Genomic DNA, 14,858 nt, shown 5'->3' with positions numbered 1-14,858 from the left:
GATAGAAACACAAACACAGAGACACAGAGGGAGACACAGAGGGAAGGAGACCAGAGGAAGGGAGACACAGAGGGAGTAAGAGTCTCCCACTGGAGCATGTACCAACCCTTAGAATTACTTTCTGCCATCATACTTCATAATTCTATTTGCAATATTTTCTCAGAAAAAATAAAAACAAATTTCTAAGTTCTTTTTCATAGATTAAAGTCACCTGTAGGTTAGTAAAGTCTAGAGAAGAATGATACAATAGAAACTATCACTATAATGGAGTTGGTAATTTAAAAAATTAAAGGGAAATTAACAGATAGAAATGACTCCAATGTTCATCAATTTATAGAAACATAGATTGAGAATTATGGGAACATGAGAGCTCATTTTGTCCAAGCTGTTGCTTATGTGGGCCTCAGTTTTCTCATCTTTAAAATGAGCACATTGGACTAGACCAATGCTCAGATTTAGGATCCAAGAATTCCCTCATTTTTCACATGAGAAAATTTAACCTTAGAATGGTTCAATAATAATCATAAAAGCAGGATTGGAATCCAGGTCCAATGTCTCTTTCTATCTCACTAAGAGCTGGACAATGAGAGCCACCACTGTTGATTTTAATCCTTCTGATCCAGTACTGCATGAGTTACTGTGACTTAAAACAAAAATCCCCAAGCAACTGCTCCTGGTTGCTCCAGCCCCAACTTAACTAGGTCACTTTTCAGTCTTTTTCTAGGCCACACTTTTCTATTTCTTAGGACTTTTAGCAGAAATCTTCTTGGTGTCAGTCTTGGGGAAGGGTTCATTCCATGAAGCCCTGGTGTCTGCCCTTCCATCACTTCATGGTGATCTCCATGCCAAAATGAGGCATTTGTAGGTATTAAAATAGTAGTTTTCAGGAGAAAGTCAGGGAATATTGAGGATTTTTTCCCTTAGTTTTTCTGATTTCTCTGTTTCTTCTTTTTGAGGTAATTTACTTATAGTCATAGATACCATTAAGTCAAATGTATAATTTGAAAAAACATCTACTTTTCTCCTATAGCTCATAACCATGAAACCCCAATGTAATTAAAATCCACAAAACTGTGAAAATTGTCTTTTCTTTCCCAGGAGCTGTGAAATTTGATGGTGATTGAAGTTTAAGGGTGCAAAAATGGCAAGATTAGCCTTGATAAAAAGAGGAGTCTTTAATGATTAGCCTTTATGGGTACCCTATTCACTGGATTATTATTACCCTTCAGTAAAGTCTAAAAAAATAGAATTGCCTGGATAAAGACTGAAGTCCTGGGGAGAAAAAGGTTAGGAGGAAGGGGTGAGGGTGGGGTCACAAAGCTGAATGAGGGACGCCAGTAGAATCCACAGGGCTGGGGGAATGAGCTAATTAACCTCAGAGCCAACTGATGGATGAAAAGGGTCTTGGGATTGATTAAGGAGCAAATAGACAGCTGGGTTCTCTAATCTTATTCTTTTAGTTATTAGAGACCCATTTATTGTTATTTTGGAAGTTTGCTGGTTGGATAAGTTGAATACACAATGTGAAAGTCAGTCAATTTCTTCCTAGTGACTTTAGGTGTGAGGATCATCTTTCCAAGCTATAGATGTTGGAGCAGGGGAGATTCTGGCCCCCGAAGTCAAACCTAACCCCAAACTGAAATCTTTGACAATTTGTCAGGATTCAAAAACAGCGTTGTAGAATCAGCTGAGAATGTGAGATGTTAATAATGACCCATAAGATGAGCAAAAAACCTGGAAAAAGCAAAGTGTAAGAAATGAAAAGAACAGAACCTTGATTTACAATCAGTGATCCATTGGTGAATATTTGAGAATGAGCTCTTCCTGCTCTCCCTCTCCCCCATGTATGCAGGACATATTTTTAAATTTAATCTGATGTTATTGACATTTTCTCCATCATTTAAAAAAATCTAGATAAGCAACTAAACTATAAATCAAACCCTGATTTGTAAGCTCTGAGATTTCCAAGGTTTTTCACACTGAAAAACTAACAGTTCTTTCTGTGGTTCAAACTGATTCCAGGATAGCCCTGATTATAATCTCAAGAATTCTTTCTGAGAAGATTTCCACTTTCTCTGATGCAGTTCCATTTTGGGATGCCTAATGTTTGTTGGAGGCAAGGTACCAGATTGTCTACTAGCAAGGGAATAGCTGGGGCCTGAATTCATTAACTTTGTAATTAAAAGCCTAGTATTCACAATCCTACTAATGATTTTCTGTGATATACCCCATCAATCATTTTTGCTTTTCTTTTTTTGTATAGAAAGGTAAATGTTTTATTTTTATTTTGTTGCTGTTGTCATTTTAAGTTAGTGATTCCATTTTGAGTAAAAAGAGTGAGGGGATTTGGAAACAGAGGTCCTACATTCACAAATCTTCTCTGCTATTTAAAACTTATACAACTTGGGCAAATCATTTGTCTTTCTGGATTTCAGTTTGCTCCCTTGTAAAATTAGAGGTTTGGATTAGATCAAGCATTCTTAAAATGAACTTGTGTATATATATATATATATATAATTTTGAAATTTTTATTTTGATATAATTGCTTTTGTATTTCTAAGTGTCTTATTTTATTCATTTAAAAACATTCTGATAAGGGATCTTTACACATCACCAGATTCCCAAAGAAATGCATGACACAAAAAAAAGGTTAAGAATCTGTACTCTAAATGTTCTTTAAAGTCCTTTTCATCTCTAAATCTCCCAATCCTGTGATCCTGTATGTATATATATATATATTTTAAATCTCAAGGGGAAAGCAGCATTTATAAAGTTCCTACTATATGCCAGGTGCTGTGCTAAGTACTTTACAAATGTTACCTCATTTGATCCTTATAACAACCTTGTGGAGTAGATGCTATTATCTCCATTTTATCAATGAAGAAACTGAGGTAGACAGGGTACTAAGGGTCATTCAGATAATAAGTGTCTGAGGCCATATTTAACTCAGGTCTTCCTGTCTGTCTCATTTAAATCCAATCCACACACAAGGCAAGATATTACCCCAAAATGTCATTGGTTCTCTTTGAAAACAAAGCATGATCCCAAAGAGATCTTAAGGGAGGGAAAGGGATTCACATGTGCAAAAATGTTTGTGGCAGTCCTTTTTGTAATAGCCAGAAACTGGAAACTGAGTAGATGCTCATCAATTGGAGAATAACTGAATAAATTATGGTATATGAATGTTATGTAATATCATTGTTCTGTAAGAAATGATGAATAGGCTAATTTCAGAAAAGCCTAGAAAGAATTATATGAATTACTGCTAAGTGAAGTGAGTGCAACTAGGAGATCATTATACATGGCAACAAGAAGACTATACTATGATCAATTCTGACAGACATGGCTCTCTTCAACAATGAGATGATTCAAACCAGTTCTACTTGTTTAGTGATGAAGAGAGCCATCTACACCCAGAGAGAGACTGTGGGAACTGAATGTGGATCATAACATAACATTCTCATTCTTTTTGTTTGTTGTTCACTTGCATTTTGTTTTCTTATTCATTTTCTTTCTTTTTTGATCTGATCTTTCTTGTACAGCAAGATAATTATACAAATATGTTTACATATATTGGGACTAACATATTTCAATATGTATAACATATATTGGATTACTTGCCATCAAGGGGAGGGGGTTGGAAGATGGAGGGGAAAATTTGGAACACAAGGCAATGCAAGGATCAATGTTGAAAAATTATCCATACATATGTTTTGAAAATAAAAAGCTTTATAACAAAAAAAGAAAACAAAGCATGAAAAACAGCAATAGTTGATTGATATTTATAATTATATTTTGATATAATTGTTTTCATACTTTTATATATTTTATTTCATGCATTTAAAAACATTGTGAGAAGGGGTCCGTATACTAAAAAAGTATAGGAGTTATAAAAATTTAGACTCCTAGAGCAGATAATATCTAAGGCTGGTTCTAACTCTAAAACTATGAATCTACATCATGAATTTTGAAAGGGTTCTAAAGTTAGAGAAAAATAATTATAATATTTATGTAGTATCTAAGTCACATGCTTGAAACTAAAAAGCTTTAGTGTTGGACTTATGCTGGCTCCTCAGAAAGATTCCGTATTTCCTCTCTCCAGAGAATAATAGCAAAACTAATCCAACTTACTAGAATTTTGGCAGGGAATAGAAACAAAATGAATCACAGAACCACAGAGTTAGAAGTACTCTATCCCATACCTGGCCAAGGAACCTCTTTTTCAATATTCCTAGCAAATGCTAATCCAGGCTCTGCTTAAAGACCTCCAATGAAGTAAAGTTCATAACCTCCCTTAGAGGTTCATTGGATAGCTCTAATTGTTAGGAAGTTTATCTTCTAAACCAATCAAAATCTGCTTCTCTCCACCTTCTATTTGCTATTCTTATTTCTGCCCTCTGGGTTTAAGCAGAAAATATGTAATACCTCTTCAACCTGACAGACCTTCAAATAATTAGAGTAGTGATCTCACTCTCTCTAACTCAACTTTTTTCTTTACTGAGCATCTCTAGGTCTTTCAATTAATTCTTTTATAGCATGTGCTTCAACATTTACCATCCTTGAAACACTCTTCTGAACACACATCAATTTTTCTACATCTTTTTAAAATATGGGAACCATTGATGAAGACAATACTCTGTATTTAGACTGACCATGGCAATAAATGATGGAATTGTTTCCTTTTTCTAGACATGATGCTACTTAATGCAGATTTAGAGTTAGAACCTCCCCATGAACTTTTATTTATATGTTATATTTATCAATATTTTCTATATTATAAATTAAAATATCTTAATATTACTTTGCAAATAGTTTGACTTCATGGAGCCCTTGAAAGGGCACCTAGATGATACTTAGAGAATTACTAACTAGAAGCTTTCTTTCAAGTTGATCTGTTTATCTGATTATTTTAACAATTTCAGAAGCATCTAATTATACTGTTTTCTGGGCCATATCTCTCCACCCTATCCATAGGTATGGCATGGAAGACTGTCAAATATGAATTTGTCAATTTATTTGTATATTCAAACTTATTTCTTCAGATAGTTTCTCTTTTTCCTCCTCAAAGGAATAATTTGTGCTTATATCTTTAGGATTTCATTCTTAGGAACTTTCTATTCTTATTGGACAGACTTCTCTTTTAAATATAAAGCAATTGGACCCAAATTTTTCCTCTGAACCCTTTGAAGATTTTTCTCCCCAAACCTGGGCATGTCTGACATGCCAACCAAGTGAGCACAATATGGCAAATTTCAAAAAAAAAAATGTCTTAGATTTGGAGTCAAGAATTGGTCTGACTTTGTTATCTTGAACTTTAAAATGGAAGGTTCAGTTGTTCCTAAGGTTCTTGTCATTTTTATTTCACTACCACGTTTCTTATTATTGGTGCTATTGGATGGTTTCAAAGTGAATTTATTGGTACATTTTATTTTGACATTTATTTATTATTAGGAATAGCCTAACAAACTCTTCCCCAAAGGTATGATCCCTTTGTTTATTGATGAAAATGATGCAGTGAATAGACTAGGGTGACAGAGATTCAACTTTCATCTCTGGTGTTGTGAACCAGGGTAAATAAAACAACCCCTGAAAGTTCCAGCCAATTCTCTAAGAGAGAGTGTGTTCATCTGGTTGTTACCTATAGCAGTGAAAGAAATAGAAATTGTTTCTGTTTTGGTAAAAAATTCTGAGGGTCTTACTCTTCCAGATTGACTCTTTTGTGAAGTTAAAGCAAGGCCATTCTTACCTAGCTTTTAATCTTTGAATGAGTGTTGCCTTGGAAAAACTGAGATCCAGAAAAGATTTCAGCTTTAAAAAAGTCTGGGTCGGCCCTTGTATCTGGGGCTGTCTCTAGTTCTGATCTTTGTCTTCCCTTGGACTCAGAAAATTCGTGAGGTAAGGGAGAAGCTCCTGACTTTGCACAGCTCAACTTCACTTAAATCCAGTTCATTTGCAAGTTAAGACATCACTCTCCTGATATCATTGGTTCTCTGAAAAAAAAAAAAAAAAAAAAAAAAGACAATCAGCAACAAATCAATGAAATTAGTCTAGTCCCTTTCCCCTAATAGAAAGAAAGAACATATCCTTTAACTTTAACAAATGATATTAACACTGACTGCTGTACTTTACCAGAGTTTTGTTGCCTCTCCATATTGACTTAACTTCATTATAAACATTGTACCTGTTGTTCTAACGGTCCTGGTTTCTTTACCCAGGATCACTCCATATAAGTCTCCCTGTTTTTCTGTGAATTCTTCATTTTCACTATTCCTTCCAGTAAGACAATCTTGTTGAATGATTTTTAAAACATGGAGATTTCTTATAAGTAAGAAAAGTAGAATTACAAAGTGGAGAAAATGGTAAAACAATTAAGAAATCCTCCTTCTATTAAGAAACATCAGTCATATCATTTGTGGGCATTTTCCTACAGGCACATGATGCCACAGGAAATTAGATAATGTCTCTCCTACTGAGAAAGACCCTAACATAACCCATATTTTTCCATGCTTAGCACTGGAGTGTGGGTCAAAGCAAATTCTGTAAGGGAGAAAGAAAAGGTGGTAGGTACATAAGACAGCTGTCTGGAAAGAGTAATAATAACCACCAGTTGTAACTATAAAAGAGTTTCTCAAATCCTGGAGTCTCCCCTTCTTTTCTTTCTCCCCCTCTCTTTGTATTCAGGGCTCCAGCTTATCTCCTGCATTGGACACAAAGAAACCCCTGGGTTTCTGAGGGAGTTCAGGCAGCAAGCTGTGATCACACCTGTTTAGAGTTTTATTTCTTAGTGGTGTGGAAATGCTATGCTTTAGGTTTTTGTTTGCAGGCAAAGTGGGCGGAGAAGGTTTCCTTTTAACAGAAAGGATGTATAAAAGATTCATGGCCAATATCCAATAAGCATTGCAATTTTCCCTTTCAAAAAAGCCTATTTAGGTTCCCAATGGTTTCCTACAATAGTGACCATTTTTAGACAGTTGCTCTTTCTGGCCTGGAGTTTAAATGCTCATATTAAGTAATGTAATAACATTCATTTGGTTCCTAGAAAAATGGGTAAATGATATAGAATGTTCCATTTTTCTCAAAAAACTCCTTTCAGATTTTAGACAGCTTTATATTGTTGTGAATCATTTACTAAGCAGTACAGTTAAAAATTAAAATTGATTCTCTTCTTATGGTCCAAACATACTCAGATATTCATTTCTACTTTATAAATAATGTGAAGTACTTGCTTTTTAAAAAAGGGTTGAATTTCTTTTTTATGCCTGATTCTATGTTTGTTTGTTTTTTCCCCAGTTTCTAACTTGGTTGCTTATATTGATGAATCATGTTGATTTAAGAAATACTTATCCTTCTGTGATGTAGTGGACAGAACAAGAGGATGCAAGACATAAGATCTGGGTTCTAGTCTTACCTCTGATACTTCCATTCAACATTAGTTTATTTAATAGGTGAAGAAAGTTAAAAGCAGAGTTTTGTTAGACAAGGAAGACACCAAAGTCATCCACTGCATCCCAGATCATCTCCAGTCATCTTGACTTTTGTCTTGTCTTGTAATAAATGATTCTGGAAGAGAAAGTGAAGCTGATGACTTTGTGCAACTCTGCCTCACTTAAATCCAATTCACAAATGAGTCAAGACATCACCCTATGATGCCATTAGTCCTTGTGGAAAATAAAGGACAAACAAAAGTAGTATCAGAAGCATAGAAGTGGAAGCATTTTCAGAGAACAGAGAAACACAAAATGTTTAGAGTAGAGTAGTATTTATATGGTGGATGGGGGAATCACACTTTTTCTATTTGACCTCAGAGGACAGAATCAGAAGCAATAAGTGAAGCAACAAAAAAGGAAATTTTGGTTAGGAAAGTAGGCACTAATCATGAAGTCAGGAAGACTTGAATTTGAATCTTGCCTGAGACACTTACTAGCTGCTTGGTACCAGGCAAGTCACTTTATTTCCATTTGCTTCAGTTTTTTTATAAGTATAATGGCAATGATAAGAGCAGCTACTCCAGAGGGATATTGTGAGGATATATATATATATATATATATTAATATCTATTATGCTATTATCATATAATAGAATACATTATAATACATCAATATATGTATCATGATACAAGTTTTATATATATATATACATATATATGTATAAATTTATTCTTATAATAACCCTGTGGAGTAGGTACATCCATCCAACTATCTATCTATCTATCTATCTATGTGTATGTTTGCAAATCTTATAATGCTATATAATATTAGATATTATTTCAGAAAAAAATTCCTAATGATTTCTGTTATTTAATCATTTTTCAGTGAATTGATTTGAGACAGACTTGTGCAAAGTCATCAACTTCACTCTCTCTTTTAGAGTCATTTATGTCCACTGACAAGACAAAAAGCCAAGATGACTGGAAATGACCTGGGATTCAGTGGATGACCTTAGTATATCTTCCTTGTCTGACCAAATGCTTTTTATCCATGCTTAGGATAACATCCTTTTTCTTTGCCTATTGAATAAACTAATGTTGAATGGAAGTGTTGGAGGTAAGACTAGAATCCAGATCTCATGTTTTGCATCCTCTTGTTCTGTTTACTACATCATAGATGTAGTATTCCTAAAATATTCCTGAAATCAACATAATTCATCATGATCCAATTTGGGGTTATCTTGGCTAAGATACTGGAGTGGTTTGTCATTTCCTCTCCCAACTCATTTTATGGAAACTGAGACAAACAGGGTTAAATGACTTGCCTAGGGTCTTACAGCTAATAAGTGTCTGAGATCAGATTTGAACTCAGGTCTTCCTGACTAGATGTTTGTCAGTCTATCCATTGTGCTACCTAGCTGACCCTTCTAACATATTATCTTACAAAATAGATCATACCATTTATGTGTAGCTCCTAAAGCTTTGAGTTCTCCATAAATGGAATGAGCTAGTTTGTGAGGTAATGGGTTGCAGAACTTAATGGCCATTTGCCCAATATATTGTAGTGGGAATCTTTTTAGAGGATGAAATAGATTAGATGACTATCAATGTCCTTTCCAACCTTAAAATTCTGTGAGTTGAGAGCTAGCTGGAAAGGATAATATAATGGACAGCTTCCAAGTAAGATAACTACATGAAAAGGGAGCCCAACTCTCCTATTGTTGTACTCTCTAAAAGTTCTAAGTATATCACCAGACCAAATGATGATCAAGAAATCCTAAGAGAAAGGTTAATATTTTCATTCAGTCCAAGGCTGAACAAGGCAGCCAGAAGCTCCCAGGACTCCCCAATGAAAGAAGCCAATGCTATTGTGGATAATTAATCTGAAAGCAGCTCCCTAAGGATTGGACCAGAAATGCTCCAGGAACATTTGAAGTCTGCAGTTCTCTTTATGTTGGGGGATGAGGGAATGAAAACTGGAATTGGGTGAACAAGGAAGCCCTGGGGGCCTCCAAAACTGGAAACAATCTGTTTAAGGTATCCTCATAGGGCTGGAAGCCCAAAGTAATCTAACCTGAGATGTTGTTAGCAAAAGACTGGGAACTAAGAGGATGCCCATCAATTGGGAAATGACTTAACAAATTATGTTACATGAATATAATAGAATATCATTATAAAGTTACAAAACAGATGGATTCAGAATAACCTGGAAAGACTTGCATGAGCTAATGCAGAGTGAAGTGAGCAGAGCCAGGGGAACAATCTATACAAGAAATATAATATTAAGAAAAACCACTTGAAAAGACAGAGGGACTATGATCAAAGGATTGCCAAACATGACTCCAAAAGATTGATGGTGAATCATATTTCCCACGTCCTGACAGAGAAGGGATTGACCAGAGGTGTACAAAATGAGGCATACATTTTTGTTAGACAGCTAATATGTTTGATTGGACTGTATTTGCTACAAGGGAAGCCTTTTACTTCAGATGGATGTCTATGTATGTGTGTGTATTGGGGGGAGCTTATTGGAAAGGGGTAGTGATACTGATGCCAAAAACAAGATGAAAAGAAAGAAGAATAATAGCAAGCATTTGTATAGCATCTACTATTTTTCAGGCATGGTGCTATGCACTTTAGAAATATCTCATTTGATCTTTACAACTATGCTGAGTGGTAGGTGATATTATTATCCCTATTTTACAATTGAGGAACTGAGGCAAACAGAAATTAAATAACTTGCTCTGTGTCAAGCCCCAAGTAAAAGTCTGACGGTAGATTTGAACTCAGATTTTGGGATTCCTGGTCCAGCCCTCTATCCACTGAACCATCAAGCTACCTCTACAGGCAAAGAAGAGCATCAGCAAAGCATATTTAAAATAAGAGGAGAAAGGAGAAGGAAATTCAGAGGGAGACACAGACAAGCAAGACAGCTTTTGAACTAACATATTGAATTAATCATATACTTTTAAACATGCAGTTTCTGGGTAACCAGAAATTTGTGGTTTTGTATGTAATGCTCTTTTTCTGGTCTTCTTTGTATGTGGAAATGTTCATGTTTATTGTTGTTTGTCAGACTTAGAATACCAGAAACCTTTTTTTTTTAACTAGGGGGGAAATGCTAGGCTGGTACTAGATAATGGTTACCCGTGAATGTCAGGCAAAGTAACTGCCTTACACTAAAGAGGCAATAAAAAGCTACTGAATATTGTTGAGCAGAGGAATGACTTGAGCAAATATATATGCATGTGGTTATTCTCATGAAGAGTGAATTTGAGCAGAGAGAGTGTGAGGCCAGGAAGACCCTTTCATATGATATTTCAGTGGTCTGGATAAATGATAATGAGAGCTCATATAAGAATAACAACAATAAAAATAGCAAAGTGGAAGCAAATTCAAAAGAGATTGTGAAGGTGGAATCATCAATCCTGATTATTGATCAACTATGAGAGCTGACAGAAGAAGGAAGAATGAAAGCTTACAACAAAATTGTGAACATTGGAGACAGAGTGAAGGGTGATCCTTATGATAGAAAAAGTGAAGTCATTTGGAGAAGGAGACTGACAGAGAATGATCATAGATTAATTTTGATCTTGTTGAGTTTGAAGTGCTAGTGGGACATGGGGTAGAGATGCTTTAAAGGCAGTCACGGATATTAACCCAAGACTAAGAAGACAGGTTAAATATAGAGATGATGATTTAGGATTCATCTGTATAAGTATAGCAATAAGTTATGGGAGTGAATAAAAATTGCAAAGACTATTTAGAGAGAAGAGAGAAGAAGACAATAGTAAGAACCTTAGGGAATACACATATACATAGCAAGAGGCCAAAAGGAGGCAGGAAAGATCATTTAAAGATGTAGAAGAAGCAAAAAAAAAAAAATGTGGTGTCTCTGAATTCAATAGAGGGAAATAGAATATGAAGAAGGAGATGTTACATAAGGTCAAAATTGTAGAGAATTTAGAAATAATAAATATGGCAGAAGAAAAGATTGTTAGATTTAGTGAATAGAAGGTGAGAAATCAGGAATATTTATCTTCATAATTTCAAATCTGGTCGGTTGCCCTAAGATTTGGAAAATAATGGCTTTAGTAGTAGTGATAAAGGAAGGAATCAGGAGCTAGATTGCAAAAGATAATGACAAAATGAAGATACAGATTATTGGCTGCTTTGTCAAGCTGCTACAGATGAAGAGGAGATAGAATTAGAGTTGTATACCATAGAAAATTAGAGGGAAAACCTTTTTTTTTAAATTCAAGTACTAGAGAGATTGGAGCATGTTTGTGGGCAGAAAGATAAGAGGAAATATAGAGGGAAGTAAAGATGGAAAATTCATGTAACTAACTAGAGGAGCTTTGCTGGAATAGGTTCCTAGATAAGATGGGAGGGAATGGCATTGAGGGTATGAACCTTGTAAAGAGCCTTGCTTTCATTAAGACCAGAAACGAAGAGAAGAGAGTAGCAGGGACTTATGAGAAGTTTGGGGCATTGAGGGAAAAGACAGAAAACCAGGTTGGTAACAGCCTCTTTGAGGAAGGGATATAAAATTTATGAAGTTAAAACAGAAGAATTGTTGAGAAACTGTGAAGACCTATCTAAATTTATGGTTTTTATTGTTGAGCTGGTTCAGTTTTGTACAACTCTTCATGATCCTATTTGGGGATTTCTTGGCAAAGATACTGGAGTGATTTGCCATTTCCTTCTCTAGTTTATTTTACAGATGAGGAAACTGAGGCAAACAGGTTTAAGTGACTTTGGATCATGTAGGAACTAAGTAGCTGAAGCCAGATTTGTACTCATGAAGATGAGTATTCCTGATTTCAAGTCCAATGCTCTATCAATTGTACCACCTCGCTGCCCTGAGTTTATGTATTATTGATATATGATAATAGAATGTTTGCTTTCCTGAATCTCAGATTCTTGTCCTCTAAAATGAGCACAGCATGGTATAATAACTGGAATAGCTGTGGGATTTATTGTCAGAGCTTGGTGTTAGGAGATAATATGGTACTATGAAAAGAATTGGGTTCAAATCTTATCTTTCATGTTTACTCTCCGTGTGATATTTGACAAGTCACAGTTTCCTCATGTGTAAAGTGAGAGGGTTTGGACTAGGGAAGGACCATCTAGTCCTTCCAGCACAATCCTAGCCCCATCCATGAGAATTTGGGGAAGTAGTTTATTTGATGTCCCTGGATCTTAGTTTCTTCATCTGTAAAAAGGGGGGGAGGGAAGTAGGTGCTTGTATTAAAATTTATGCTTCTATGAACTAATCTTTCATTTCTAATGTTAATTAAAAACGTTAATGATTATGATCATTAAAAAAATTCCTAATACACATCCCATGAAAAAAAAAATCAAGCATTCCACTCACCTAGCAAACCTAATTTGATCAGGTCTGTATAGCTTAAGGTGAATTTAAGAGCTGACAATTGGATGAATTCATGTTATATAACTTATTCACACAAATATTATAATTCTCAGCTGCCATTTTTTAAAAAATATATCTGTATAATTTCTAGATGTTCTGTGTTTAGCGTTTGGGTTTATAAACACGTCATGTTGGATAGTGTTGGAATTAAGAATCAGGAAAACCAGGCTTTGCAGCCTACTTTAGTCAGTCAACAAGCATTTATCAATCACTAACTAAATGCCAAGCAAGTATTCTCACCATGTTTGTGACTCTGGGAGAATCATTTCATTTACCTCAAACCTCAGTTCCTTCATTTGTAAAACGAGAATAATACTAGCGGCACCAACACCACAAGAAGTACGTCGTGAGGATCAAATGGTCAAAAGGAGGATGAATCAGTGAAGAAGGAAAGGAAGGACCAGTAACAAATGTAAGAGGACAAAAAGAGGCTGACATCTTTGATATCAAGGGAGGAGCTAGTATATAGAAAGAAGGGGATGTTACATAGTATCTAAACTATAGAGGAATAAAAAGCAAAAAAAAAATAGAATTAAAAAGAGATTTTATAAAAGTAAAAAGTACTTTATTAAGCTCTGGATTTTAAAATGGTAAGTGACTAATTCAGGATCTTGTAGCCAGCAAGTATCAGAAGGAAAATTTGAATATAGGTCTGTTCTTTTGGAAGTCAGCATTTTTGCTGTTACACTACCAAGATCTTAATTAAATTAAGGCTCATTCTCTTACACAATACACATTGACTGAGTTCAGAAAAAAGCACATATACACAAAAATACAAAAACCCTCAGAAAATTCCATTGAATTAAGTTCAGACAAATCAGAGAGAATTCTCCATACCTCCAAATCACTAGTTTGACAGATTCTTTTTGCTTTTCAAATTTTTTTGGGGTTTTGTTGTAAGTTGTGGTAGGGGGCTGTAGCAGGGAGGTAAGGAAAAAAATTCACTCATATAATTACTACACTTCACAGTGGCTTCAAAGGGTGAAGGCTCAGGCAGACAAAAGGGACAAAATAATTGTTTCTTTCTCCCTTTATCCACCAGCCCTCTCATTTTCAATTTAGATACAGAATCTAATTTTTTTCTTTCTTCTTTTTTTCTTTCTTTTCTTTTCTTTTCTTTTTATTTTTTGGAACACTCTCAGACCCAGCTTGCATGAGCAGAAGGCCATAGTTACTCAAAAGGAGAGTTGCAGCAGGCGCCTGCTTAATTATACAGGCAATGGGACAAAGGTTAATTAAGAAAAGAATTTATCAAGCTTTCATTCAGATGGACCAGAAATCTTCAGATCAAGCTACAGTTAATCTCATAATTTCCAAATTTAAGCATCCTGCATGAGGAAAACTCTTGGGATCCAACATTACCTCTACTTCATTTACTTAAACTAATTTTCAGTGGGGTTTTCCCCTGGGATGATTTGGAGTTTGTTGATGCTGAATTTTTTTTTCCCCCCTGAATATAGTTCATGAGAATTATAAACTAAGAACTGGATGGGACTTTATAGATTACCTATTCCATCCCCTTGGGATAACGAAGACAGAGTGCTAGATTAAACATTGGAGAACCTGGGATTGTATCTTGCCTCTGTATTTAATATCTATTTAACCTTGGACTCATTGTTTAACATGCTTTCCCCATCCCAGCCCCTGACCCTTACTTTCCTTATCTGTAATGTGAAATATTTAGATTATGACTTCTACGGTCTTTTCATCTAAATATATGATCCTAAAATCTTTCCATATTACAGATTAAGGAATTTCTCAGGTGTCAGGGAAGGAATAACACACTGGGTCTGGAATTTGAAGACAAGAGCTTTGACTTTCACGTAAGCACTTGACTCACTGCACCACATTCCCCATCAGAAGCATTTTAATGTAGTGAAGAGGGCTGGCCTTGTAGATGGCAACATTCATGGTCAAGTTCTGTCTCTGACACCTGAATGGATTTATTCTTTGAATTTCTTTACTCCTTCACTGGACCCCTTACCATCCCAGGGAATC

Source organism: Sarcophilus harrisii, chromosome 1, assembly GCF_902635505.1.
Source record: "Sarcophilus harrisii chromosome 1, mSarHar1.11, whole genome shotgun sequence".
NCBI lineage: Eukaryota > Metazoa > Chordata > Mammalia > Dasyuromorphia > Dasyuridae > Sarcophilus > Sarcophilus harrisii.
The sequence above is the reverse complement of the archived record's forward strand: the minus strand, read 5'-3'. Positions refer to the sequence as shown.